At 35.2% G+C, this 25,666-nt stretch overlaps 1 long non-coding RNA gene and 1 pseudogene across 1 annotated transcript; one reads left to right on the top strand and one right to left on the bottom strand.

Moving 5' to 3' along the window:
- Nucleotides 1-73: 73 nt before the first annotated feature.
- Nucleotides 74-18,203, top strand: LOC123394367. The gene is made up of 3 exons (XR_006609059.1): nucleotides 74-1,085; nucleotides 17,715-17,863; nucleotides 18,160-18,203. It is a non-coding gene; the product is annotated as an uncharacterized LOC123394367 (long non-coding RNA).
- A 2,979-nt stretch (nucleotides 18,204-21,182) lies between these two features.
- Nucleotides 21,183-24,276, bottom strand: LOC106003708 (annotated as a pseudogene).
- Between the last annotated feature and the right edge of the window lie 1,390 nt (nucleotides 24,277-25,666).

Raw genomic sequence — 25,666 nt, 5'->3', positions numbered from 1 at the left:
GACCCTGAGATCATGACCTGAGAGGAAATCAAGAGTCAGCTGCTAAAGGACCTAACCACCCAGGTGCCCCAATGCTGATTTCTTCTATATGGAAACACCATTGAATGGGGGAATGGGAACAGCAACTCTTCCCAGCCCTTATTTTCTACCTTTCCCACAGAGACAACTTGCAATGGTTCTGGTGGCATTCAGTGGAAACAGATGTTTCCTCTTTCTCAAATGATCTTTTGTATGTTAATATTACTCCCCTGAAAGCCTTCTTTAGGCATCCCAGAGCATTTAACATATAGCATTTTAATAAAACATTGCAATTGAGATCTCCTATAGGACAGAAGCTCTTTCACTTCAGGTTTATTTTATCTTACTTCTAAAATGTTATGATTATCTTTTAAATCTGTTTTCTCAGCACTTGTTCCAGAGCTTAGCTCATCAAAAGTTTTCAGTAAATAGTTTGTGGAAGTACAAATAATAAGAATATGGAGTATGAGCATTTTCTATCCCAGTTCAGAAGAACTCTTGGCACTTGCTCCTCTTTGTACCCTGATTACGATTACAGGGATTTTTTTTCCCCCTTATCTGGAACACAGGGAGGAGCAGGGGTGGAGTGGGAACTAGACACCACTTGTTTGTTACCAGCTATGTGGAACTAAGATCCAAGAAGTAATAAAAAGGAAGTTCATGGAGACAGATAATATAATTTGTAGTTTTGTGTTCACAGATGGAACTGTGGGACTCTCCTTTATGGGACAGGGTCAAAGGTTTTGGGAGAAAGAGCAAATACTTCTTTTTCATTCTCTTCAAATACAAATATAATTGGGAAAATATAAATCAATGAGTCAGATTAAGACCTCTAAATAATTTAAACTGCTCTTCTTTGCAGTTTTATCAGCATTTCTAAAAAATCAAGTTTTCAGTCATGAAGATTAGAAAGACAATGGAATTGATGGCCCACTAAAAGGAATTAATACCATTTTTAGTGTGAAAAGGTGATTGGAACAAACATTTTATGTCTTTAAGTCACAGTTTCCTCATCAAAAATGAAGATAAGGACAACTGCTTTCTCCATCTTCTGAAGACACATGCAGGTAATATTTGTAAAAATGAAATCTGCAAAACAATGTAGAAATGTAAAATATGCTATTTTCTGAGACTATTATCTTTTATTCCAAGGCTAATTGGGCATTCCTCTTTTAGCTGCAGATGTAGGTGTGAACTTTTGGACCTTTCATTAGTAGAAAACAGAGTACAAAATTTTCCTGGGAAGAAATTGAAACTAATAGCTGAATGATTTGAGAAGATTGTTTATCATGTCTAATTTCCTACTACTTTCCAGCAGTGCAGCCCTGATTATGATTATCTTTGAGAATCTCATGACATTAAGGAAATTCATCTTTATGACACCTTCAGGAAGAAAGAAGCAGTGACACACATGGCCCTCCCCTGGTTAGTGGAGGCTCACATAGAAAAGCGGCCAGCCATAACAATAGTATACTGAGATGTAGTTGGAATAGTATGATCTAAGTTGTCAGCCTGTGGATGTGAAGTCTTCTTAACTCTCTAAGATAGCCATTTCCTCACTCAAAGAAATGGGAGGATCAGGCCAATTTTTTCACATCATATATTCCTCTACCTTCTGGGCATACTCAACCTATCCCTACCATGCTTGCCTTGGACTCATTCACTCAGCAATTGTAAATTTCCAATTGTAAGATACTGTGGTGGTCTATCCTTCCCAAATCATATATGATGTTTTGGGGAAGTTAAGCTGTGTGGTGGTAGAAACCAGAAATCATAGCAAATATATAATGCTCACTATCAGGCACTATACTAGAAATAACAGTGAGTACATATTATAGTGGACACTATAGTAAAAATGAAATGAATTTAGTCAATCTTCATATACTCATATGAGGAACATTCTAGAAATATTTCTCTTTACAAATATGAAAACTGAACCAGAGGGAGGTCAAGTCATTTGTCCACAGCCACATATCTAACAAAGTCAAAACATGAGTGCAAACAGCCCAGATCTAGGGTTTGGTTGATAGCTTTAGTTCTGGCTCCATGAGAAGGGTTTAACTCTGGAAGTTTGAATAAGGAAGATGATTTCTTAGTAAAGTGCTTAGGTTGCCAACAAGGGTTGAATTAGAATACCACTCACAGGAAAATCAAAGGTAACTCTATATAATAATATAACACTATCTGTCCCGCCTTTTTGAATGTCTCTTACACTTAGTATAAATATCAGTGTTAATTATGCTTTTGCTATTTCAGGTGGGTAAGTTTTGCCTCTCCATTAGATTATAAACAAGTAAAGAAAAACAACTTTTTAATACATCTATCTATTATATATCATCTATCTATCTAGTTTTTCATTTGTCCATTTATACTTCCTGCATAGTGTAGGACACATGGTGGGCACCCGTTAACAACAGTGATTAGTTCAGTCACATCGTTTTTTCCTTTTCTTTTGATTAATTTACTTTTTATCTTCTTCCTTTGAGAATTTTGACTGAATGTAAAAGATCTGGAGAATTGTCTCCTTTGCACTCTGTATTCATCCCTTGAACAGCATTCTCTTCCAAATAAAATAAGGGCACGTTGGCTTCCTTTAGAAACTACACACCCAGAAAAGAGCAAAGTAAAAGGCAACCTTGGGGTAGTGGAATTAGAGCAGTCTGGACAAGCCACAGTGGCATCTGTTTCTCACACATAAGGGATCAAATACAGAAAGATAAATAATAATCTCCTCCCTGCTGTAGTAATGCTCTGTAAAACTGTGGTCGCTAGTTGTCAGGAGTAGTGCCTGAATTTCATGGGGTCTCCCCTTACCTGAATCATCAGTGCAGCTGGCATGGCTCATGGAACCCTGGCTACTCCAGATGTTAATTCTAAATATGGAAAAGAGTAAATTCATATGGGATCTGGAATGAAAATGACTCCTTAAGCTATAATGTATTCTCTCCAGGCACAGTATGCCTGTGCTGAAATTTATGTGGACTGCAAAGAAAAATACACAAAACACAGGCAAGTATGAAGGTATTCTGTTTAATAAGCTAGGATAAATTCCGTGTGATTTCCTAGATTTTACAGAGAAAAGAGAAGAGATTTTTCATGAATGAATTTTAAGAGGTTTAAGATTGAAATGGAAAGTATATTCTCCCTTCTGAGCCTTTCTTTTCCTTATTGGTAGAGGATTAAAAAAGTATTTTTTAACCTCTTGTATTAATAATTCTACCCTGGGCACCTGAGTGGCTCAGTGGGTTGAGCCTCTGCCTTCAGCTCAGGTCATGATCCCAGTATCCTGGGACCAAGTCCCACATTCCACATCCAGGCTTCCTGTTCACCCAGGAGCCTGTGCAGCTGGGAGCCTGCTTCTCCTCTGTCCCTACCCCTGCTCATGCTTCTGCTTGCTCGCAAGCGCTCTCTCTCAGATGAATAAATAAAAAATCTTAAAAAAATAATAATTCTACTCTAGTCATACAGTATTCATTGATCAAAAGAAATGACCAAGTATGGGAAGTTTAACTTCAATTTTTAAAAATAATCTGGTTGTAATAGATGGTAAAATAGATTACAGACAAGAGATGGAATGCAAATTCTTGTAAACTTTTAATTTGCCATTTTAAGGTCACTGATTCGCTTATTAATCTGACATATAATGGGAATTGTGCTGTTAGGGCCTATTTAGCCAAAGTGGCTCCATCTCAGTTGAACAGCCATTTTGTTGTTTATACAGTAAAACTTAAACTGAACCCCCCCCCCCCCCCCCCCCCCCCGCAGAGGACTTACTGAAAAGCAAGTCGGAAAAACCAGTCCCACGTAACAAAGCCCAAATACAAGGGTGGGTCAGGCCAGGTGGAGACATCCAATCAGTGGGGCGTGCATACTGTATCCCTAGCCACCAAGGAGTGTGGGCCCCGCCTTTTGGGTGCCTTTTGGGTGCCAATTCTGACCAAGGTGATAGGCTGGTTCAAATATCTACTATAGGGTAAATTGTGATTCAGTTGGTCACTTGTGTGTGACCTAGCATGACTATGCAGCTTTCTCTGTGTGTTGCAATCTCATTGCCACCTGTGTGTGGCCAGGCTCAACCACATGGCCCTTGCCCTTTAAAAGTTAGTAAGGCAGGCAGAGTTCACCCTCTCTGTAAGAGGCGGTCCTGACTGATCGGTTTGATTCTCAATGCTTGGCATGAAATAAAGCTTTGCTTGACCTTAGCTTTGTATCAGTCTCGTTCCTTTGATTACAGACCCATCAGTGCTAGGTAGTGAAAATACAGCAATGAACACTTGTTTTAAGCACATACCTCCAAATACCAATTAAATGTTAACCAAAGGAGACTTGAAGGCACTAAAAATACAGGTTTCTGCCTACCTGCCTGTTTTGATACTTTATATTTCTTCTAACATCTATTTGTGAAAATTATTTGATTCAGCTGAGGAGACCCTAGACTCTGAAATGTTGTATGGAAAGGAAAGATACCAGGCTGCTTTTGGGAGGCTCACCTATGACTTAACACAAATGTGGTCAAAGGGGATGGTAATGACCCACACAGCAGGGAGGTTTTAACATGGGGAATGGAAGAGTAGGGTTCAATTATCCTGACTTCAAAATAAGCCAAACTGAGCCGGAACTCTCTTAGGCATATCCAACAAATCATGTGTGAGCCAGTGCTCTCCAGCAAGGCAGATATGTGTGATCTTTTTGTGTGCTAAATGCAGTTTCTAGGGAACTATAATAATATGATCACTTTTTGATTAGAACGAGATTTATTTCACTGTTGAAGATACACTGGCCCTTGATCAAGGGAGCTTGTCAGTGGATTATTAGGGAGAATGGAACGCTGTGGAAGTATTTAGCTAACATTTTAAAACTAAGTCTTAATTAAAAGCACTTGTGATATGCTGTAATACTGGTATTTGTTCTTGGATTAATTCTTTATTGCAGTTCTAACCAAGTAGCTCAAATAAGTGCTATAAATATACATAAATGTACCAAACATAGCCCCAGCATATACTGTATACAAGATTATATTTATTTATTATTTTCCATTGTGTCCATTTATCCAGTCTTAGAAACCAAAAAAAGAGAATTAACATTGCATAAGCGTCTATTTTTCCTTTGGCTATGTTACAAACTACCTGATCCTTCCAGAAACAGATCAAGCAAAGGTTTAAAGTGTGTGCTCTTCTCTTAACTGAATTTTTTTTTTTATTATTATAAGCACTAATTGCTTACTTCTTAAAAAGTTTACATGTCATCTTGATTAGCATGATCATGGTTTATTTTGGTTCATCTTTTGTGTGCATAACAATGGGAGCCTGGGGTTTTAGTCCTCAGTAATTTAACTCTAATAGCAGATAGAAGGCAAATACACAGATAGCATTTCTTAGTAGTTCCTCCACATACATTTAGTTAACTTTCTTATTTATTTTCCCAGAATAACTGCAATATTAGGGACAATAAGCAAGGTGACTTGGTCTTCCAAGTCCTAACTATAAAATGGGTTTTGAGTAATCCTTTGAATGAGGGAAGAGATATCAAAGAACAAGGTCAGTAAACTGTGCCCCACATACCAAATGAAGGTCACTGCTTACTTTTGTAAATAAAGTTTTATTTGAACACAGCTCCATTTGCTTATATATTATATTTAACTATTTTCCCACTAAAATAGTGTAGTTAAATATTTGAAACAGAGACCCCCTGGCCTGCAAAGCCTAAAATACTTACTATCTTGAAAAAGTATATAAGTTCATCTATCTAGAAAAAGAAGGAGAGGGTATTACAGTGAAGAGTGTAACACTTCATATATCAAACTTGGGAGCACAAGTAATCAGGGAACAATGTGTAAATGACTCTGAGGTTAATTCCTAGCACCATTGATTTGAATAATAATTGGTATCTGGAACAGACTTCTGAGAAGGAAAATAAAGTCTAAGAGATTCTTAAATTCTGGGTAGAATGGATCAGAGAATCTAGAAGCTGAGAGATAATAAAGAATTTCAGATAGAATTTACTGAAGACAAATTACCACTATATTCTAGTATTTGTTCATTTTTAACTGTTGCCGCTATAGGTAATAGATTAATCTGGAAATTGTGTTTTACTTTTGATAGTCTCAATTTCAGATATCAGTAATAGTATCAAATTGAGGGGACATCTAGACATAGAATGTAACATTCCATGGATATAGGAAAACTCTAGTCTTTACTCTGATTATCAATAGTAGAAGAGATTTTTTTTATTTTTTATTTACTGAACTGTTACCATGTATGGATATTGAATTTTATCAAATGTTTTTCCTATATCTATTGGAATGATTAACGGTTTTCTTCTTTTTCTGTTAATATGACGAGTTATACTGATTAATTTCCAAATATAAAATCAGTATTGCTTTCTTGGAATAAGTTCTATTTAGTTATGCTATATTACAACATATCATATTCTAATATGTTAAATGAATTTTTGAATGTATGTAAGAGATATTGTTCTTTTGTTTTCTTTCTATTTTTTTAAATTTGAGGTATAAATGACACACAATGTTACATTAGTTTCAGTTATACAACATGGTGATTCAACAGTTCTATATGTTATGCTACCCTACCACAAGTGTAGCTACCATCTGTCACTGTAGAACTCTATTATACCATGGACTATATTCCCTATATTCTACCTTTTATTCCCATGACTTATTCATTCAATAACTACAAACCTGTACCACCCCACTCTGCTTCAGCTATCTGCCCCCCCATTTGTTCTATGTATTTACAGGTCTGTTTCTGCTTTTTTTAAAAAAACAAAACTCATTTGTTTTATTTTTAGATTCCACATGTAGGTGAAATGGTACAGTGTTGTCTTTCTCTGTCTGCCTCCTTCACTTACCATAATACCCACTGGGTCCATCTATGTTGTCACAGATGGCAAGATCTTATTCATTTTTATGACTAATATTTCACTAAATATATCTATCTCCTTTATCCATTCATCTATCATTGGACACTTAGGTTGCTTCCATATCTTGGCTATAATAAATAATACTACACATAGCGTTTCTTTTCTGCTTTAATTGGCTCTTTGGTGTAAATAAATAATACTACAATAAACATAGAGGTGCATATATCTTTTTGAATTGTCTTATTGTTTTCTTTAGGTAAATACTCAATAGTAGAATTATTGGATCATATAGTATTTCTATTTTTGTTTTTTGAAGAGCTTCCATAGTGTTTACCATAGTGACTATACCAATTAGCATTCCCATCAATGATGCACAAGGGTTCCTTTTTCTCTACATCTTGATCAACACTTGTTATTTCTTGTCTTTTTGATACTAGCCTTCTGAAGGGTAAGAGGCGATATATCTTCTTGTGGTTTTGATTTGCATTTCCCTGATGATTAGTGATATTGAATATCGTTTCATATGTCTGTTGACCATCTGTATGTCTTCTTTGGGAAAATGTTTATTAGGTCCTCTGCCTGTATTTTAGGTGGATTATTTGTTTTTTTGGTATTGAGTTCTAGGAGTTTTTTATATATTTTGGATATATATTTTTTTAATTTTTAAAGATATTTTTTATTTATTTGACAGACAGAGAGAGAGAATCACAAGAAGGCAGAGAGAGGGGGGGGAAACAGTCTCCCTGCCGAGCAGAGAACCCGATGAAGGGCTCAATCCCAGGACCCTGGGATCATGACCCGAGCCAAAGGCAGAGGCCTTAACCCACTGAGCCACCAAGGTGCCCCTATATTTTGGATATTAATGTCTTATCAGACATATGAGTTGCAAATATCTCCTCCCTTTCAGTAGGTTGCCTTTTTAAAAAATATTTTATTTTATTTTATTTCTTTTCAGTGTTCCAAAATTCATTGTTTATGCACCACACCCAGTGTTCCATGCAGTATGTATCCTTCATAATATCCACCACCAGGATCACCCAAACCTCCATCTCCCTCCCCTCCAAAACCATCTGTATTTCAGAGTCCACAGTCTCTCATGGTTTGTTTTTTTGAAGGTTTCCTTTGCTGGGCAAACCTTTTTATTTTGGTGTAGTTCCAGTAGTTTATTTTTGCTTTTGTTTCCCTTGCCTGAGGAGATATCTTGTGTCTTTGTTTGAATAATGGATTCATAAACTTTTCTTTCTCCTCTATTTTCTGGAAGAATATGTGTGAAATTGGTTTTACTTCTACCTTAAATAATTGGTAGAATTCATCAGTATAACAATCTTTCTACCAGTTTTTTCATGGTAAGATTTTGAGTTACAAATTCAATTTCTTTTACTTTTTTGGTTTTGTTAATTTTTTATATATTTTTTAGGTTTTGTTAATTTTTATCTATGAAGAAAGTTTCTATTTCACCCAAATAATTGAATTTTTTGGCAGTAATTGTCTATAATTTTTTTTATTATTCTACTAATATATGTACTATCTGTAATGATGTCCTTTCTTTCAGTTCTAATATTGATAATTTGTATCTTTTCTGTTTTTCTTGAAACTAGAATGTGAATTTTCTCAATTTTTTTCTAAAAGCTCAGGTTTACGTTTTGTTTTTTAAAAGCTTTCTAATCCACTCCTTGCTTTTGTCTCTATTATTTCTGTCTTCTTACTCTGATTTTAATTTACACTTGAAGAAATGCCTTATAAACTCCTATGACTTATTATTGATTATTGGTTTTAGACCTTTTATTTTATAATATAAGCAAATAAAAGAACAAATTCACCATAAAAAGCTAATTGTACTCACTGATTTTGACATTATATTTTCATTCTTAGTTCAAAGTATTTTCTAATTTTCTTTGTGATTTCTTCTTTAATATATGGGATATTTAGAACAGTAATTTTTAATTTACAAATACTTGAAGATTTCCCCCTTAGTTTTCTGTTATTATTTCCTAATTCAATTCTGTTTTAGTCAGAGAGTATATTACATATATTTCAATCCTCTCCGATTTATTAAGACTTATCTTATGGGCCATTAAATAGTCTATTTTAAGCAATCTTTAGTATGAAATTGAAGAGTGTATATTATTCAGTGATTGGATGGTATGTTCTATAAATGTCAGTTTGATCAAGTCAATTGATAATGTTGTTCAAGTCATTAGTATTTTTTGCTGATTTCCACTTACTTTTATCAAGAAAAAGATGTTGGAACCTCCAACTATAATTAGATTTTGTCTTCTTTTCCTTTTTTGTTCTTTCAGTTTTTCCTTTGTGTAATTTGAAACTTTGTTATTAGGTGCATAAACATTTAAGATTGTTATTTGTGTTTGTTTTTTTTAATGAGTTGACTCCTTTATCATTAGGAAACATACTTCATTACCCCTAATAATATTCCTTATTCTGAAATCTACTTTGTCTGATATTTATATGCTACTCCAGGTTTGATTGGTGCTTTCATGTTGTATTTTTCATCCCTTTACTATTAATCTATATTTTTAATATTTAATGTATATCTTTTTTTAAAATCAAGACTTTGATAATCTTTGCCTTTTAATTGGTATTTAGGCTATTTGCATTTAATGTAATTTTGGCACATTTGGGTTTAAATCTACCATGTTGAATTTATTTTCTAATTATTTCACTTGTTATTTATTTTTCTCTTTTCTTACTTTTTACAGATTAATTAAATATTTGAAATTGAATATATCATTTTATTTCCATTATTGGCTTGTTAACTATTCCATTTGGTTTAATACATTATTTTTTCTTTAAAGAGTTAATTATCTCTTGAAGATGATAATTAGATATCTTTTAAAGAAGGTAATTAGAAAAAAAAAAAGTCTCCTGGTCATTTATTTAGATTTCTGTCACTCTCTCAAAACTGTTTATTTTGTTTGTTTTTTAAGGCATTTATCATGGTTGGACTCAGACCGCAAATTTTGCCTTTTGGATAACTGCTCGACCTTTAGGGGTTTTTTTTTTTTGTTTTTCTTTTTTTTTAAAAATTCTTAGCTGAGTGGCTTAAAGTCGGCTCCATGCATTCATAGCTCATGGGTACCAAGAGATTTAGGCAGAGCGCATATGCAGAAACTGTGGCACTCCCTCCTTAGTGTGCTCTTTTTCTGGATACTCCCTCAATTTCCAGCAATTGCACTCGAATTTCCAGGCCTGAAAGACACAGTGTTTTCTACTGAGTTTTAGCCATTTACATGGTGCTAAGTGCAGCTTGATCTCAAGCTAAAATATTTACCTTCTAATTCCAGAATTTACCTGATGTTTTGTGTTATTCAATTCTTTCATGTAATTTCCTTGGCATTTTGTCCAGAGTTCATGGTTATTATTTGCAGGAAAGTCAATCTAGTAGAACATATTTGTCTATGCTACAAGGAGACCTATGTCTATGTATGTCAGACATAGTATCTATGAAGACCAGTTTGGGACCCCAATGCAGACCTTTTTTTATTCATAACTCCCTACTTTCAGAAATTTTGTCCCAAAATTTCTAGCTGCCTCAGCCTTCCCAGGTCTAATCCCCATCTCTTAAGCTCAGTGTCACCAACTGTACTTTGTCTGCATTTCCCCACCCTGTATTATGTTTCGTTATTGGCCCCAAGCAGGAAGCCAGTATGAATGTAAAGTTCAACTTTGAGTGTGTAAGACTGATGATTCACAGACCTGTACCCCTGAAGCAAATAATACATTATATGTTAATAATAATAATAATAATAAAATTTAAAAAAATAATAAAGCTCACCTTTGTTTTTTCACCTTCTCTTAGGCATCCCAATCCTGCATTTTCTCTTTTATCATATTGGAAAATAGTTGTTTCATATATTTTGCCAATTGTTTACAGCAGGAGATTAATTTCAGTTTTTGTTATTTCATTATAGTTGGAAGAAACTTTGTGGCTTTATTTTTAAAATAGTATTTGAGATCTTTCTCACTTCTCTCTGTCTCTCTCTCAAATAAATAAGATATTAAAAAAAAAATGGGGTGGCTGGGTGGCTCAGTTGGTTAAGCATTTGCCTTAGACTCATGTCATGATCCAGGAGTCCTGGAATCAACATCCCCCCATCTGCATCTGACTGCTCAGCAGCTATCTGCTTCCCCTTCTGCCCCTCTGCCCCTCGCCCCACTTGTACTCTCTTTCTCATTCTCTCTCTCCCTCAAATAAATAAATAAGATCTTAAAAAAATAGTAATTGAGGAATACAAAATAGATAATTATGCCCATTTATACATATTTTGAAGCACTGTTCCTACTTTTTAAAAGAATACTTACTGTAGAATATGTGGAAAATATAGGAACAAGAAAATAAAATTCTAAAATCTAACCAACAACAGACAATTGATATTAACATATAAATGTATTTCCTGGAGTTCTTATAGGTTTTTTAAAAGATTTTTCAACATTATAAATGTGTTAGTATAATGTGCATTTATTCTATATTAAATAACATATATACTATATGTTATATATATATACTATATAATTTTAATACATTTTAATTTTAATATATACATTTTATATCATATATAATTTTAATTTTTTAAACGATTTTGTTTATTTATTTGACAGATAGAGAGCACACGTAAGCAGAGCAGCAGGCAGAGGGAGAGGGAGAAGCAGGCTCCCCACTCAAGGGGAAGCCTAATGCAGGGCTTGATCCCGGGACCCTGGGATCATGACCTGAGCCAAAGGCAGCCACTTAACTGAGTGAGCCATCCAGGTGCCGCTATATCATATATATAACTTTAAGTAGTTTTAAGGGATTATTCGGGGACTCACGGTATGATGACAGCTAATATTTGTCCCTGGGTTGTTTATTTTTCTCTCCTCATTAAGCAAAATTACTCAGATCATTTAGTATGACTTTTGGCCATGCAAAAAATATTTACTGAAGATACTTAGCTGGGTTTTGCTCTGTGTATCTCTGTTTTATGGGGATGGGTGAGGAAAGTCTTTTGGCAAAGTGTTTCATGCATGAATAGTTTCACTACCCTAAAAACTGCCTGTGCACTACCACTTCTTCCCAGTCTACTACCCCTGAACCCCTGGTGACCGCTGATCTTGTTAGGATCTCCATAGTTTTACTTTTTCTAGAATGTCATATAGTTGAAATCACACAATTTGTACCCTTTTCAGATTGGCTTCTTTCACTTAGCAATATACATTTAAGCCCCTCTATGTCTTTTTATGATTTGATAGCTCTTTTCTTTTATTGCTGAATTATATTCCATTGTGTAGATGCACCAGTTTATTTATCCATTGATCTATTGAAGGACATCATGATTTCTTTTAAGTTTTGGCAATTATAAATAAGAACTTATTTGGCAATTATAAACAAAACGTACATGTGCAGGCTTTTGTTTGAACACAAGTTTTCAATTAATTTGGGTACTTAGGTGAGAATGTGTTAGTTTTGTTAGAAATTGCAAATGGTCTTCCAAAAAGGCATACCATTTCTTATCTTTTAATTTTTATTATATAGAAGTTTTAAACTTTGATTTAGCCCAATGTATTACTTTCATGATTTGTAACTTTTGCTTTCTATTTTTTTTAACTTTGACTTTTAAAAAATGCTATAAAATCTAAAATACTCTATAAAATCTCTGTGATAGTTTAAAATTTTATTTTTACATTAATTTCTTGAACCTGTCATTTTTTTCCTTCCACATTCTGTCCCAAATCTAATTTTGCCTCTTATCTTCAACATAACTACACTCTTCAAGCCAGATCAGTCTGCCTGTTGGCTCCAAAATGATTCATCAAGAGCCCTACTTCCATGCCCTTGATCATGTTGGTTCCCATGCCTAAAGATTTCATTTCTGTCTAAGTTTAAGTTCTACACTTTCTTCAAACTTGAACTGAGTTCAGTCTCCCCTTTGTGGTCTCCTCTGACCTTTTTTTTCCTTTGCTTTTAAGACCCTTCTCTCATTTTTCAGATCCAGGATGTAATATTAACACTTGGGTCAGTAATTTCTGAGTATCTTATTAGCAGCCTAAATATAAGAAAGGACTGGTCATGGAAGAAAATACCACATCTTAAGGATTTTCTAGATGGTATTTCATTTATTTATATATTGTGGGAACTCTTAATTTTTCACACATCTCCTAATTTATTCCTCTGCTCTAAATGATGGGGTGTTCTATTTGTCTTGGAAAAGCAAAGTCCCATATTTTATTTCTTATTAAAAAGTTATGCTTGGTTTAGACATTCATAAGATGAAATAATAATGCTTTGTGGTTATGGAATATATTCCATTTAATATACATCACTACGCAGTGTTCAGTAGATAGTAGATTCAAATATCAGTATATATTATTCTTTCCCACATCAGTAGCATTGCACACATAGTGTGAGAATCTATAGCCCAAATAAGCCACAATTAGGCAACTGCCAACATTCCTGTTTTAGAGAAGCTTGAATTCTTGGCCTGGGTGTGGCTTATGACTTTCAATTTAGATCTGATCTTTTTACATATCCCAACAAATTTCCTAACCAAGTGCCATTAGTCAGACTTTCCCCATCACCATCTCCCTACACCCAGACTCTGCCTTCCTCATCAGTGACTAAAGAGAAGCAGAGCCATGTTGTCCTTTAAGTGTTTATCTGGGTGGAGAAAAAAATAGTATGCTTGATATTCAATTCATTTTCCCAGCTAGGATAGGCTTCTCTGCAAGAATGTATCACTGTCAAAGTTTTACAAATATTTATCAAAAAAACTCTGTTGTCTTTAAAACAAAAAGTTGGAGATTCCTCCTTCCACCAGCAGAATGTCATGGGTCTGGATAAACGACAAAGTTTTCCCTTAAAAGATTGGACATGGGGTGCCTGGGTGGCTCAGTGGGTTAAGCCTCTGCCTTCAGCTCAGGTCATGATCCCAAGGTCCTGGGATCTAGCCCCCCATCAGACTCTCTGCTCAGCAGGGGGCCTGCATCCCCCCCTCACCCCCACCCCACCTGCCTCTCTGCCTACTTGTGATCTCTCTCTCTCTCTCTGTCAAATAAATAAATAAAATATTTTAAAACAATAAAAAAAAACTGGACACATTCAGAATGAAAGAATAAGATAGGTCACAATCAGGATGGCATGAGAGACTCTACTCACCAAGGTCAAAGAACTTGAGACATTACAGAGCAAACTCTACCTCATCCAAGTTTTGCTATATTATTCTATTATTTTCCTCTAGAATACTTTGATGATGGAGGTGCTGGTGCTTCTTTTTAGATAGGGGATATCACAAGGATTACAAACATTAAATAACATTAATATTAATAATATCAATATTAAATAACAGTTCATAGTGGTGGAATTATTGCATTATTTACTCTTTTGTCTTTTTTCTTGATGTTTTAATTTTGGTTATTAGAATTAAAAAAGAACTTACAGTGTACCATGAACCTACATTTTCCACCAGAGTTAGAATACAAAGTGGAGGATGCAGAGGATGAGATTTGTATAGAGTCAAAACTAATCCTGGTCTTATAGGAAGGTACACATTGGAGATCAGAATAGCATCTCTCAAGTAGTCCAGTGCAGCTTTTTTATTCAGCATTGGAATAGGTCACTTTTATTTGGACGGAGCACCATGTAAAGCAGTTGACTTGTATTTACGTTGTGTAAAACACTGTTTTTAAAAATACACATTTTTTTTACACAGTCTGTATCTAGTAAGGATGCATACTAAATCTAATAAAAATATACATTTTTCCATAGTCTTAACCTAGTGAAGAGAGATACACTGTGAGAGGTGCTCTGGAACTGAGATCAATAGAGGAAACAGTAGAGTTCAGACTCCCATATCATGCTCAGATTATAACATTATTATTAAGTGGACAAATGGATGGAATTGATGAATTTGGATTTGGTTGCATTTGTTTGTCTTGTTTTGTCTTCTTTTAGAGCCTGTGTGGTGGTGCTTGTATGGTAAATTTGCATAAGTTAAGTACTTAAAAATACAACTTCACCATAAAATTGGTAAAACTGTCACCAACAATTTAGGAGTATAAAAATGTCTTTGATATTTAGTGTCTGTTTTTGTCCAGTAATGGTAACATAATATATGTCTATGTATTAGAAATTGGCTTGAAATACTGACTTATAACCTACTTCTCCAACTTATCTTGGCAGCTTCTACTCATCCTTAAGATTCACACATACCAAATTACTTTATGCAGTTGCCCAAAAGACCATGGTGTTTCTAGCCCCATGTGCCTTCGTATATGCTGTTGCTACTACTCAGGACTTGGCAGAGTCCTAATTCTGCTTCACATTCTCAATACCCCAAACCCACCTGGAAACGTACTCCTCATCTCTTCAAAACTAGATCAAGCATTACTACTTCAGTGAAATTTTCACTGATTCTGTATTATCATTGCACTTAATACATGCTTTAATTAGCATATTTGTACTGTATTTACTTTTATGTTTATCTCTTCAATTAGAGCATCCATTTAAGAGCGATGTTTGTTAATATCTGACTTTGTATCCTCATGAACTCCCAAATCATTCTTCATGATTATTCAATAAGTAATTAATAGTCATTTCTCCTCAGGATATTAAGTACAAAAACCAAAAAACAAAAACAAAAAAAGAAGAGGCTAATTCAGTGTGAGTAATCCAAGCTAAAATACCATTTTCCCTCAGTTTTTGTTATCTGTCACCATACTTTTACATGTGTCCATTGGAAATGCAAGCCTGTCTACATTTTCCATAGGATCTGATCTCTGTAAAAAAAGGAGAAACCACCACATGCTTTCCAGGAGCTTTCCCTCAAGAGTGTTTGGTGCTTCGCTACAAGTTCTGCATACTCTGGGTATACCAGGGGCCTGGCGTTTATCTTCCCTATCAGTTGAAACCACACACTTTAACTCATAATTGGTGAAAAGATAATTTCCCACTCAAACTGGGATGTAAGCCGAGTTCCAGTAGGGAATCCAGAGTGATGGGAGAATTTCTGCTTTCTCCTAAAATCACAGAAAGGTGAAGTATACTCAGTGAACCTACTGAATTTTAGAGGTACAACATTGCATGATAAAGGGAAGATGTCATTCCTCCCTAATGCTATCCTATATCTTCTGACATTTCCCATCACTTTATTAAGTGATTAAGCTCTTGTTTATAAAGTTAGTGTGCTAGAGATGCCCTAACTTATTCATAAGCATTTCTGTAAGTATTTGAGATTGTATTCATTTTTATTCACTTGAATTTTTAAAAAAATAAATACTGCTAAAACAAAAGCATAGATATAACTAGTATTGAAAGAGTCCACTTTAATTATAGAATATCATAGTTGAGAGTGGTTTCAGACAGAAGTTATAATCTTAAAAAAAAGGAAATATTCTTTATAGCCTCTTTTGACATATAAGGAAAAGCAGCAGGCCTGAAAAGATGTTATGACTTTCCTCAAGGTCACCTAGCCATAGTTTAATTCTTGGACTTTAACCAGCTCTTTAGAGCTTCAGACAGTGTTCTCTCTCTTAAAAGGTGATGAAATTTAGGGTGAGATTGAAATAAATACCAATAATTTAGTGTAATAGAAGATTATTAAAAATAATTTTGGGCTGCAAATTAGAAATGATAGGCATTCCCTTCAAAGAATATGTATATAAATAAAGTTGACTAAAGTTAGAAATGACACTGGTGTATAGCCAAAGGAAAATTACTATCAAATGTACAGTGGTGTAAGTGAAATAAATGAATACAGTTAAGATGTCTAGGTCTTCAAATGGTTCAGTGCCTGTTATAATTTTTAAAATCCTTTTTAGTAACTCATCAGTTATCGAGTATATATAAAGAGAAATGGCCAAGATTAAAAATAGATGAAAGTAATTTTCTCATGAAGATATTGATTTTTCCCAAGAAATAACCATTCTTGCTAACACAAAAAAATTCTTCACATGTGTAAGACATGTGGAATCTTTCTACCCCAGGGTCTTAAAATCCTGGACTACGTGGATGATTATAATTTAGGGCCATTAGGTTTTATTTCCTTGTCTTTTGTAGAATTTTATCCAAAAGTTTCCAACCAAGTCAGATATTAATGTATGTCTTAGCAATTGTCTTATAACCAAGGAGAGTACTCCATTGATTCTGTCCCTAATATCTGGATTTGCCACATAAAAAGTGACCAAAGGAAATTTTTCATGTTTGAAAAATGTACACAAAAATTATTAAATGTACTAATTTCTTCTAAAAGTATGTGTAAACTAGACATATGTTAAAATTATCAGTGGTAATTTTTTTTTTTTAATGCTGGGCCAGTCTGAGAAAAAATTAATGACCGGAAGTCTTTTGTCTGCCTTCTTATACCCTTCTCAAACACCTCATGCTACCCTCAGGATTTCTAGAACCTTGAATTACAGAACCTTACTGGAATCTCACTTCCTGCATTAATCCTCTTATTGGGCCTTCCACATCCCACATTAAACTATACCTTCTTGTATCCCATCTAGTCAAAGCTCTGATGGTAAAATAAAAATTATTCTTGAATTAATGTATTATCTTCTCATGTAATTCTTATGTAAATGTGCACTTAAGCAAAGTTTTTATGGAGGTACAATTACTTAATCCAAAGTAGTATAGTCAATGGCATCAATATATGACAAACCAGAGGGGATGTGATATATTTGGGATATCAGTTACTCTTACATCAGACTCCATAGGGAAATCTCTGAAAGTTTTCTTGTTGTGTTAGTTACTACAGAGAAACAGAACCAATAGAATATATATTTATGGCAGCATTTATTATAAAGATTTGTTCATGTAATTACAGAGGCTGAGAAGTCCCAAGATCTGCAGACAGCAAGTGGAAGACCCAGATATAGTGGTATACAGTAATGGTACAAGACCCAAGAAGAACTGAGTTTTCATTTTGTTTGAAGGCAAAAGAAGACCAAAATCCCACCTCAAGTAGTCAGAAAGGTAGAGTACCTTCTTAATCAGCCTTTTTGTACTATTCAGGTATTCAATTGATCTGGATTAGGTCTGCCCATATTAGGGAGATTAATCTACTTTACCCAGTCTACTGAGTCAAATATTAATCCCATCTAGAAACAACCTTATAGAGACACCCAGAATAATGTTTGGTCAGATGTCTGGGTTTTGTGGCCCAGTCAAGTTGACACATAAAATTAACCACATGTGGACAAAGAATAATTTTTATCTCCAAGATTATACTCTTTTCTTTTTAAAAAATATTTTATTTATTTATTTCACAGAGAGAGAGAGAGAGTACAAGCAGGAGGAGAAGCAGAGGGAGAGGGAGAAGCAAGCTCCCTGCTGAGCAGGGAGCCCTATCTGGGACTCAATACCAGGATCCCAGGAATCATGACCTGAGCTGAAGACAGTCATTTAACCCACTGAGCCTCCCGGGTGCCCTATCTGCAAGATTCCAGAGAACAGACTGGAAATAATGGACAAAACTCATGAAGGCCCATTTGGGCTCATTATAGGAAGAAGTTTCTAACAGTTACAATTATATGAAAAAGATGACTGTCTTATTAAGAGAGTGAGCTTCCAGATCTTCAGGCTGAAGCTGATCTGTAATGGATTTTTTATCAGGGATTCCTGATTTGAATGAAGGTTGGACTACATACCCTCAAGATGTTTCTACTCCAAAGAATTATAATATCCTCAGTATTTAGGAGCCCAGTCTTATTTTTTTATAATCTCAACCAACCCTCTGTTCCCTGTATCACAGCCAGAAGGGTCTCTTCAAAATACTTTTCTGTTGTGTCGTTAATTTATTAAGGAAGTTCTTCCCCAAGTTGATGAGGGTGTACAAAGGAGGAGCCAAGCCTAGTCACAATATCAGCCTTTCTCCAGGGTATATTAAAGCAAAAATTACATCCCAGAGCTGATCCCCTAATTTATGAGCTGTCCTAGTAGCTGATAACTCCCAGGCACTCCCCTCTTTCTCGGCACCTGTGGGCAGAGCAGCTTCAGTCACTCAAGAACAAGCCCCTGAAGCATGGTACTTTGGAGTAAGCCATCAGGAGCACATTTCAGAGGAGCTTGAGAATGGATATACAGAAAGAAACCAAAATACGATTCTGAGGTGATCTAGGCAGATAATTGACAGTGTTCCCTTTGTGTTTCATTTTAGTTTGGAATAATATATGGCCCCAAATGCCAGCATGTTAGGGTTAAGGAACCCTGTGGATGACATGATAGATCACTTAAAGAAATGATCAGTCACTCAAAATCTTGTAACAAAAACAATTCCTATATTTCATTTTATATGAAAAAATTTTTCCAATATGTCAGATAGACTCTATGAATAATTAATTTTTTTATTCTTAAAATAAATATTAAGTCCTGAACTATAAAAAACTTCTATGTTGTTGAGTTTTTTGTTTTTTGTTTTCAAACTGTCTGACAGTTGGGAAAACTTAGGAGGTAGGGGAAATGGGCTTCCATTTAGTTCTATGTTTTTCAGGAACAAAGCAGAGAGTGATATTGACATTTTGATGACTGTTTAACAGCCAACATTGCCACCTGCTACCTTGAGGCAATAAGCAGTCTGTTGGCACTCTTGTGCTTGATGAGAAAACCAAGGGATGATGAATAGCCAGTCCCCAATATCAAACAGGGTGCACAGCAGTGGCTGGCACAAGATGAATTGTTTGCTAAGAAAATAGAATGGTCAGTTGAAACTCCCAGACCATTGATCAAACTTGTTTGTAGCCAACAATTAGTGTTTTGCTTTTGGCTGCTAGAATCTCACTACCCTTCCTGGTTCAAAAGAAAGCCAAGGACCCTTCATCTGTTTATACATACCATGTGTAACTACAAACAGAACTATACAAAGTTGTTCCTTTGGAGCCCAGGCATCCATGTACTTTCCCTGTATATAAGCCAAAAAAATGAATGTGTTCATCATTTTTTATTGCCCTGTGGGATCTTGCTACAGATTTACTAGTGGTATGACTTAACCTTTATTTCCAACCTGCAAATGCAAGAAAGTTTAAAACTAGTTGTTCCTTTAATTGTTAATAGAAACCGAGACTTTTTTTTACTACATTTATGCATGCTGAAAGATCTCTCCATAGACTCATCAATTTCACTTTATAGACTTAACTGAAAAGTTTATTAACCCATGGAATAAGTAGCCACACCTAGCAAGGTGCTCCTTTGTAGATGTGGGGAAATGACATTCATAGTGTTAAATAGAAACAAACTAATACCAGTAAGGAAAAATATGTCTCTACTGTAATTCCTTCCATGAAAGTCTCAAGATAAAGGTTACATATTCAGAAGAGTTTGAAAACACCTATTAATACACAGGGTCTTGCATCATTTTCACAATCCATATGACCCTTTTAGATGATTGATCTTTCCTTCTGTGCCAAATCTTCAGGTTTGCCTACTTATCTTATTGAATTATCACATTGTTTTATTATTACTATCATTAATCAAAATGTCTTTTCTAGATGTTTATATCTTTGAAGCCAGTGACTTCTTACTTGTTTACTTAGTTTTAGCCTCTAGTATAGTATACATATAATAAGTGCTCATGTAGACAGTATTCTAAGATGACCCCCAGTGCCTCACTGTTATGTAATTTCTTTTCCTTTAGTGTGGATGAATCTATGAATATAATGAGATAGCATTCCTTTGATTATGTTACATTATATAGCAAAAGGGATTTCTGAAGATGTAATTTAGATTATTAAGTTTAATGACATTTAAATACTGCAGATTTTGCTATTAGTTACTAAAAATTTTACAGATGTACTTAAGGTTTGCTGAATTGGGATTTATAAAAACAGAGATGATCTGGATGGGCCTGACTTAGTCACATAAGCACTGTAAATTTGAATTTAGAGGTCAGAAATAGAAGTTAGAAACTAGAAGCAGGAGAGACTTATTTTTCTGACCTTGAATGAGCAACTACCATGTTACAGAGAGGGCCATATATCAGGGAATGTTAAACATCTTCTGATCTTACAATCGCAAGAAATTAAGTTTTATATGAGGGTTGAAAATTTACATGTTTTATTCATGGACCTAACCTCAGGGTCAACAATAGTGCCTGGTACATCATTTTCAGACTGACTTAATGACTTCTGGTACTTTAGTCTTCATATCTCTTACCCCCTTAACTGAAATAAGTCTTTAATGTGGATGCACATTAATCGATTCCTCTTGGAAATATTTATATTTATTATTTTAGATCTATATTTAAAAGATATTCTTTACAATATGTAGCCATAAAAGTTAACTGAGAGTTCAATCAATGTTGAACACAGATCCTAATACATAATAATAGGTACAGTGTGAAGTAATGGAGGACATATTGACCACGGATGTGAAAATATGCATTCTAAGTTGAGCAGCATCACCTTAGGCAAATAATGCTACTTCTCTCTGCAGAAAACTCAAATAGTTCTCAAGCCATAGAATGAAATCAAAATTCCTACCGTAAGCCAAGAAGGGCTCCTGCCCTTGGCCCTGAACTCTAGAAGATCTCACTCTGGCCTTATGTTGTGCCCTTTCCCATGGGGCAGTTGGTTTATGGGCCTAAAGGGATATACCCACCCGAAACTTATCTACCTTTGAGATCACATCCAAGATAGTGTTGGTGTTCTCTATAGTACATATTTCAGGGTCTCGTACCCAGGAAATATCTGGCAGTTCAAAGAAAGAAACTTTTCAGAGCCTAGGTTTCTCATCTCTATTTCAATGAATGTCGATTTTAATGTTTTCACGATAAATAAATACTTCTCTTGATGACTGCAGATATGTAAGGCTGTTTGGTAGTATTCAGAACCATCACAGTAATGGTGGTCTTCCTGATTGGTGTGTAGTCTTCAATAATTATAAGGAATTACTTGTCTGAAACTGCTGTCAAACAAGCAATACCCCATTTATGCTGCTATTTTCAGGATTGTTGGTAACCTGGGCACATATGCCCCAAATAACTTTGCCTCCTTGTGTCACAAGGCCCAACTCATTTATGTTCACCTCAATTACAGTACCTTTGGTAATAACACCCGAAGTTGTATATAGTAGGGATAAAGGATTCTTTTTTATGCCAAGAATTGGCAGGTAAAAAAGTTGGTTTCAATTCAAGATGTGTTACATGGGCCTTTTTGAAACATAAGCCCATTGGCCTAATGAATCTCTCATATTTAGGTGGTTTTCGAGTAACGCTGTCTCCAAGAAAGCAGACTTTAGTGACCATCCTCTTCCATGCTTGCTTTTTCCTCTTTCCGGTTTGAATAACTTTTAATAGTTCTGTTTCTCCTTGGGCCTGTGGGGTAAAGGAGCTTCCCATTTCCCTGCTTTCTCTTTTTGTCTTTTTTAATCATTTTGGAAAGTACTTTAGCTCGGGACTGTCCCTCCCTGTCCGGTAGATACTGAGGTACTGCTCCCTGTGGAGTCTTTTCATCATTCTTTTGTTTGGTGTTTCTCTTTTCATGCACCTTGATAGTCTCTTTCATTTGTATTTTCTCAGCATGACACCGAGCTGAGCTTTCAGATCAGTCATCTTTTTTGCCTTCTTTGAAGGCCCACGACCCTTTTGACCTTCTTTCTTTTTTTCTCATGGCAATCCGAACCACAGCCATAGTGCTTCCGGTGTAACTCAATATATTCATTTTGTGGCATGGTGACGTTCACGAAGCCATAGGGTACACCTGCCAAGATGTGAACCTCCCAGACCTGCGAGCTGACTCCATGCAAGCCACCACAGGAAAGGGTTTCTCACCTCTAAAAAGTGGAGCCCTACAAAGATATGTAAGGTTTGTTCCAGGTCTACCATTTTACAGTACTGTATATGAAAATATTGTAAGATTTCAGTGAAGGTTTGTTCACTGATATGTAAGGTTTGTTCCAGGTCTACCATTTTACAGTACTGTATATGAAAATATTGTAAGACTTCAGTGAAGGTTTGTTCACTGATATGTAAGGTTTGTTCCAGGTCTACCATTTTATAGTACTGTATATGAAAATATTATAAGATTTCAGTGAACAGAAAAACAATATTGAAATGCATAATATAATAGACTCCTAGAAATCATTTAGACTAGAAAAGTAGAAATCAGTGTAGGAATTCTTCCTACAACATCCTGGAAAGATAATTACTCAGCCTAACTTGAAGATCTTCAGCAATAAAGAACTCACCATCTCGTAAGTCAGCATTTTACTTTGTCTTCCTTGAATTGTGAATAATCAAAGACTGTTTTTCCTTATATGGAACTTAATGCAAATATTCTTCTATCTAAACCAAACATTTCCAGTTTTGTGTTCCTATTGTGTTGCTATTGTGACTGTGTTCCAGACTCCTTCACTTTCTTGTGGTCCTGCACTGAAAACATTCCGATCTTTTTTTTCACCTTCCAAACATGTGACTCGTATGAAGAGCAGTTAGGAATGCCTATCTGCTTTTTCATCTGTGAAAACATCCTGGTTTAACAGTTTTGCTGTGTTGTTATTTGTAAGAGTCACACACTATTGGCTTATATTGAGTTTAAGTCAAGTAAACCCACTAGCTTTTGTTCATAGCAATTGCTGTTATGGCAGGTGTCTCTTATCCTGTAAGATAATCTTGGAAACCAATAATATCTTGTTAGGTTCTCCCCAATATTTCAACCTGTCATAATATTTTTAAAACTTGATTCCGACATCCATCATATTAACCATCTTTGTGTTGGCTGCAGATGATAAAAAGGCCCTCTTGTCCTCATTTAAATTACTAGTAAAAGTGTTGTGCACAAGAGACCTAAGTATAAAACTTTGTAGCATGTCATCAGATCACCATTTTCCAAATTATATCCTTCATGATGCTAATTCCATGAGATGCTAAAAGGGAAAAAAAGGAAAAATTTACATGATTGGATAAGTTTGAGAGACACCACATACTACATACCCTTCTCGGGAAGTCTGCATATTATAAAGTGAGGACTCTTGGAGTGGTAATAAGTCTTGTTTAAGTTCAGTTAACCCAACATTTCCCAAGCTTATTTGTATAAGGATATCTGGGTGGTAGATGGTGTTTTAGTTTGTTTTAACATCCTGCCATGTTCTTGGTTCACAGAGTACACTTTAAGATACTCTCTTACACCTCTAATAATATGCTTTAGAATTTTACCATGAAGGACCCAAATTAATAAGTATGTAGTTTCAAAGATTCATTTTATTCCTTGTGAGCTTTAAGGTAAGGACTTCCCCACTCCATTTACTATTAACTATGATTCCTTAAGGTTTGTGTGATTACAAATTGTTTTAATATTCTGGGTTATATTGCTCTCCCCTTTCATTTACTTGTCTTCATCTGTCTTGTGCTTTGTTTTCCTTTTCTGTTTCCTTTTTTTTTTTTCAGTTCAAAAATAATTTTTTTTAATATGAGAGTTAACAACAAACAATAATCAACAGTTTGGTCTTGGAGCACCTGGATGAGTCAGTAGGCTAAGTTTCTGCCTTTGGCTCAGGTCATGATTCCAGGGCTCTGGAATCGAGCCCTGCATCAGGCTCCCTGCTCCTTGGGGAGCCTGCTTCTCCCTCTCCCTCTGCCTGCTGCTCCCCCTTCTTGTGCTCTCGCTCTCTCTCTAATAAATAAATAAAATCTAAAAAAAAAAAAAGAGTTTAGTCTTGTACTAACATTACTCTGTCTCACCCAAGTGGATTTGGCTCTTCATGTTCTTCTCACACTGGGTTTTAATTCTAGATTCTTTTCCTTTTGTTTTTTTTTTTTTTTTTTTTACTTCTACTCCATTTTGGACTTTGACTAGGAATCTTATGGGTTTATGACACTCCTATTTTCATTTTAGCTATACACTGTTTATTCTGTCTTTTGTGCATGTTTTTAAAAATATTATCTCATCCCAGATAGTACCTAAGGCTCTATTTTTTGTTGTTGTTGTTGTTTTTAAAAATATAATTAATGTCTGTATTATCAAAATGCCATTGTTATTCTTCCATTTCTCTGAAGCAACCTTCCCTTTCAGAATCTCTGGACATGTGGTCATACCTAATTTGCCTTATATTTTTTGAGATGTACTTTCCTAAAGTCCTGGGTAGATGTTTGGCTGCCCCCCAGAATTCCTTCCACAGGTCTATTGGTCTATTTTTAATTCTAAGAACATTGTTCACATTCTCCAAAGTTACTATCACTCCCATTGACTCAATCAGGGTTTTTTGTTGTTGTTACAAAGAATTAAGTTCAAAGTAGCAGTTCTTCTTGCTTAGTTCTGGACTAATTGAGACTGAAATTATTGACAAAGCAATACAGAGTTAGGTAATACGGATTTCTTTATTAAATATATGAGTGACTACTACGTGACAAGCAAAGTTCTTGCTGGAGGAAATAAGGCACAGAATCAGACAGAGGGAGGATGCAGGGGACATAGTAAATACAGATAATCTCACCTAATCATAGGTTACATAAATAAAATAAAATACCATAACACAATAGAAAGCTATGAGGTCAGGAAAGGCCTTGGTAAGGAAGTAACATTTGAGCTGAAATCTCAATGTTGAGAGAAAGCCTATAAAATATCTCTGGGCAGAAGAGCTCACACTGAGGAACAGCAATTACACTAGTCCTACAGTGGAGATATCCTTGGCCTATTCAAGAAAAACTAAGGCAAAGGGGCTGATCATATGGAATAGGGGATAGAGTGGTAGGAAACAAAGTACAGAAAATCAGGAGGAGATGAAGAGGGAAACACATGTCAGATGGTGTCATCTGATAGACAAGCTAAGTCACGTAGGAATGACTGT

Source organism: Mustela putorius, unplaced genomic scaffold (genome assembly GCF_011764305.1).
Source record: "Mustela putorius furo isolate JIRA1106 unplaced genomic scaffold, ASM1176430v1.1 tig00003834_pilon_pilon_pilon, whole genome shotgun sequence".
Lineage (NCBI taxonomy): Eukaryota > Metazoa > Chordata > Mammalia > Carnivora > Mustelidae > Mustela > Mustela putorius.
Note: the sequence above shows the minus strand (reverse complement) of the source record. Positions and strands in the feature narration are given on the sequence as shown.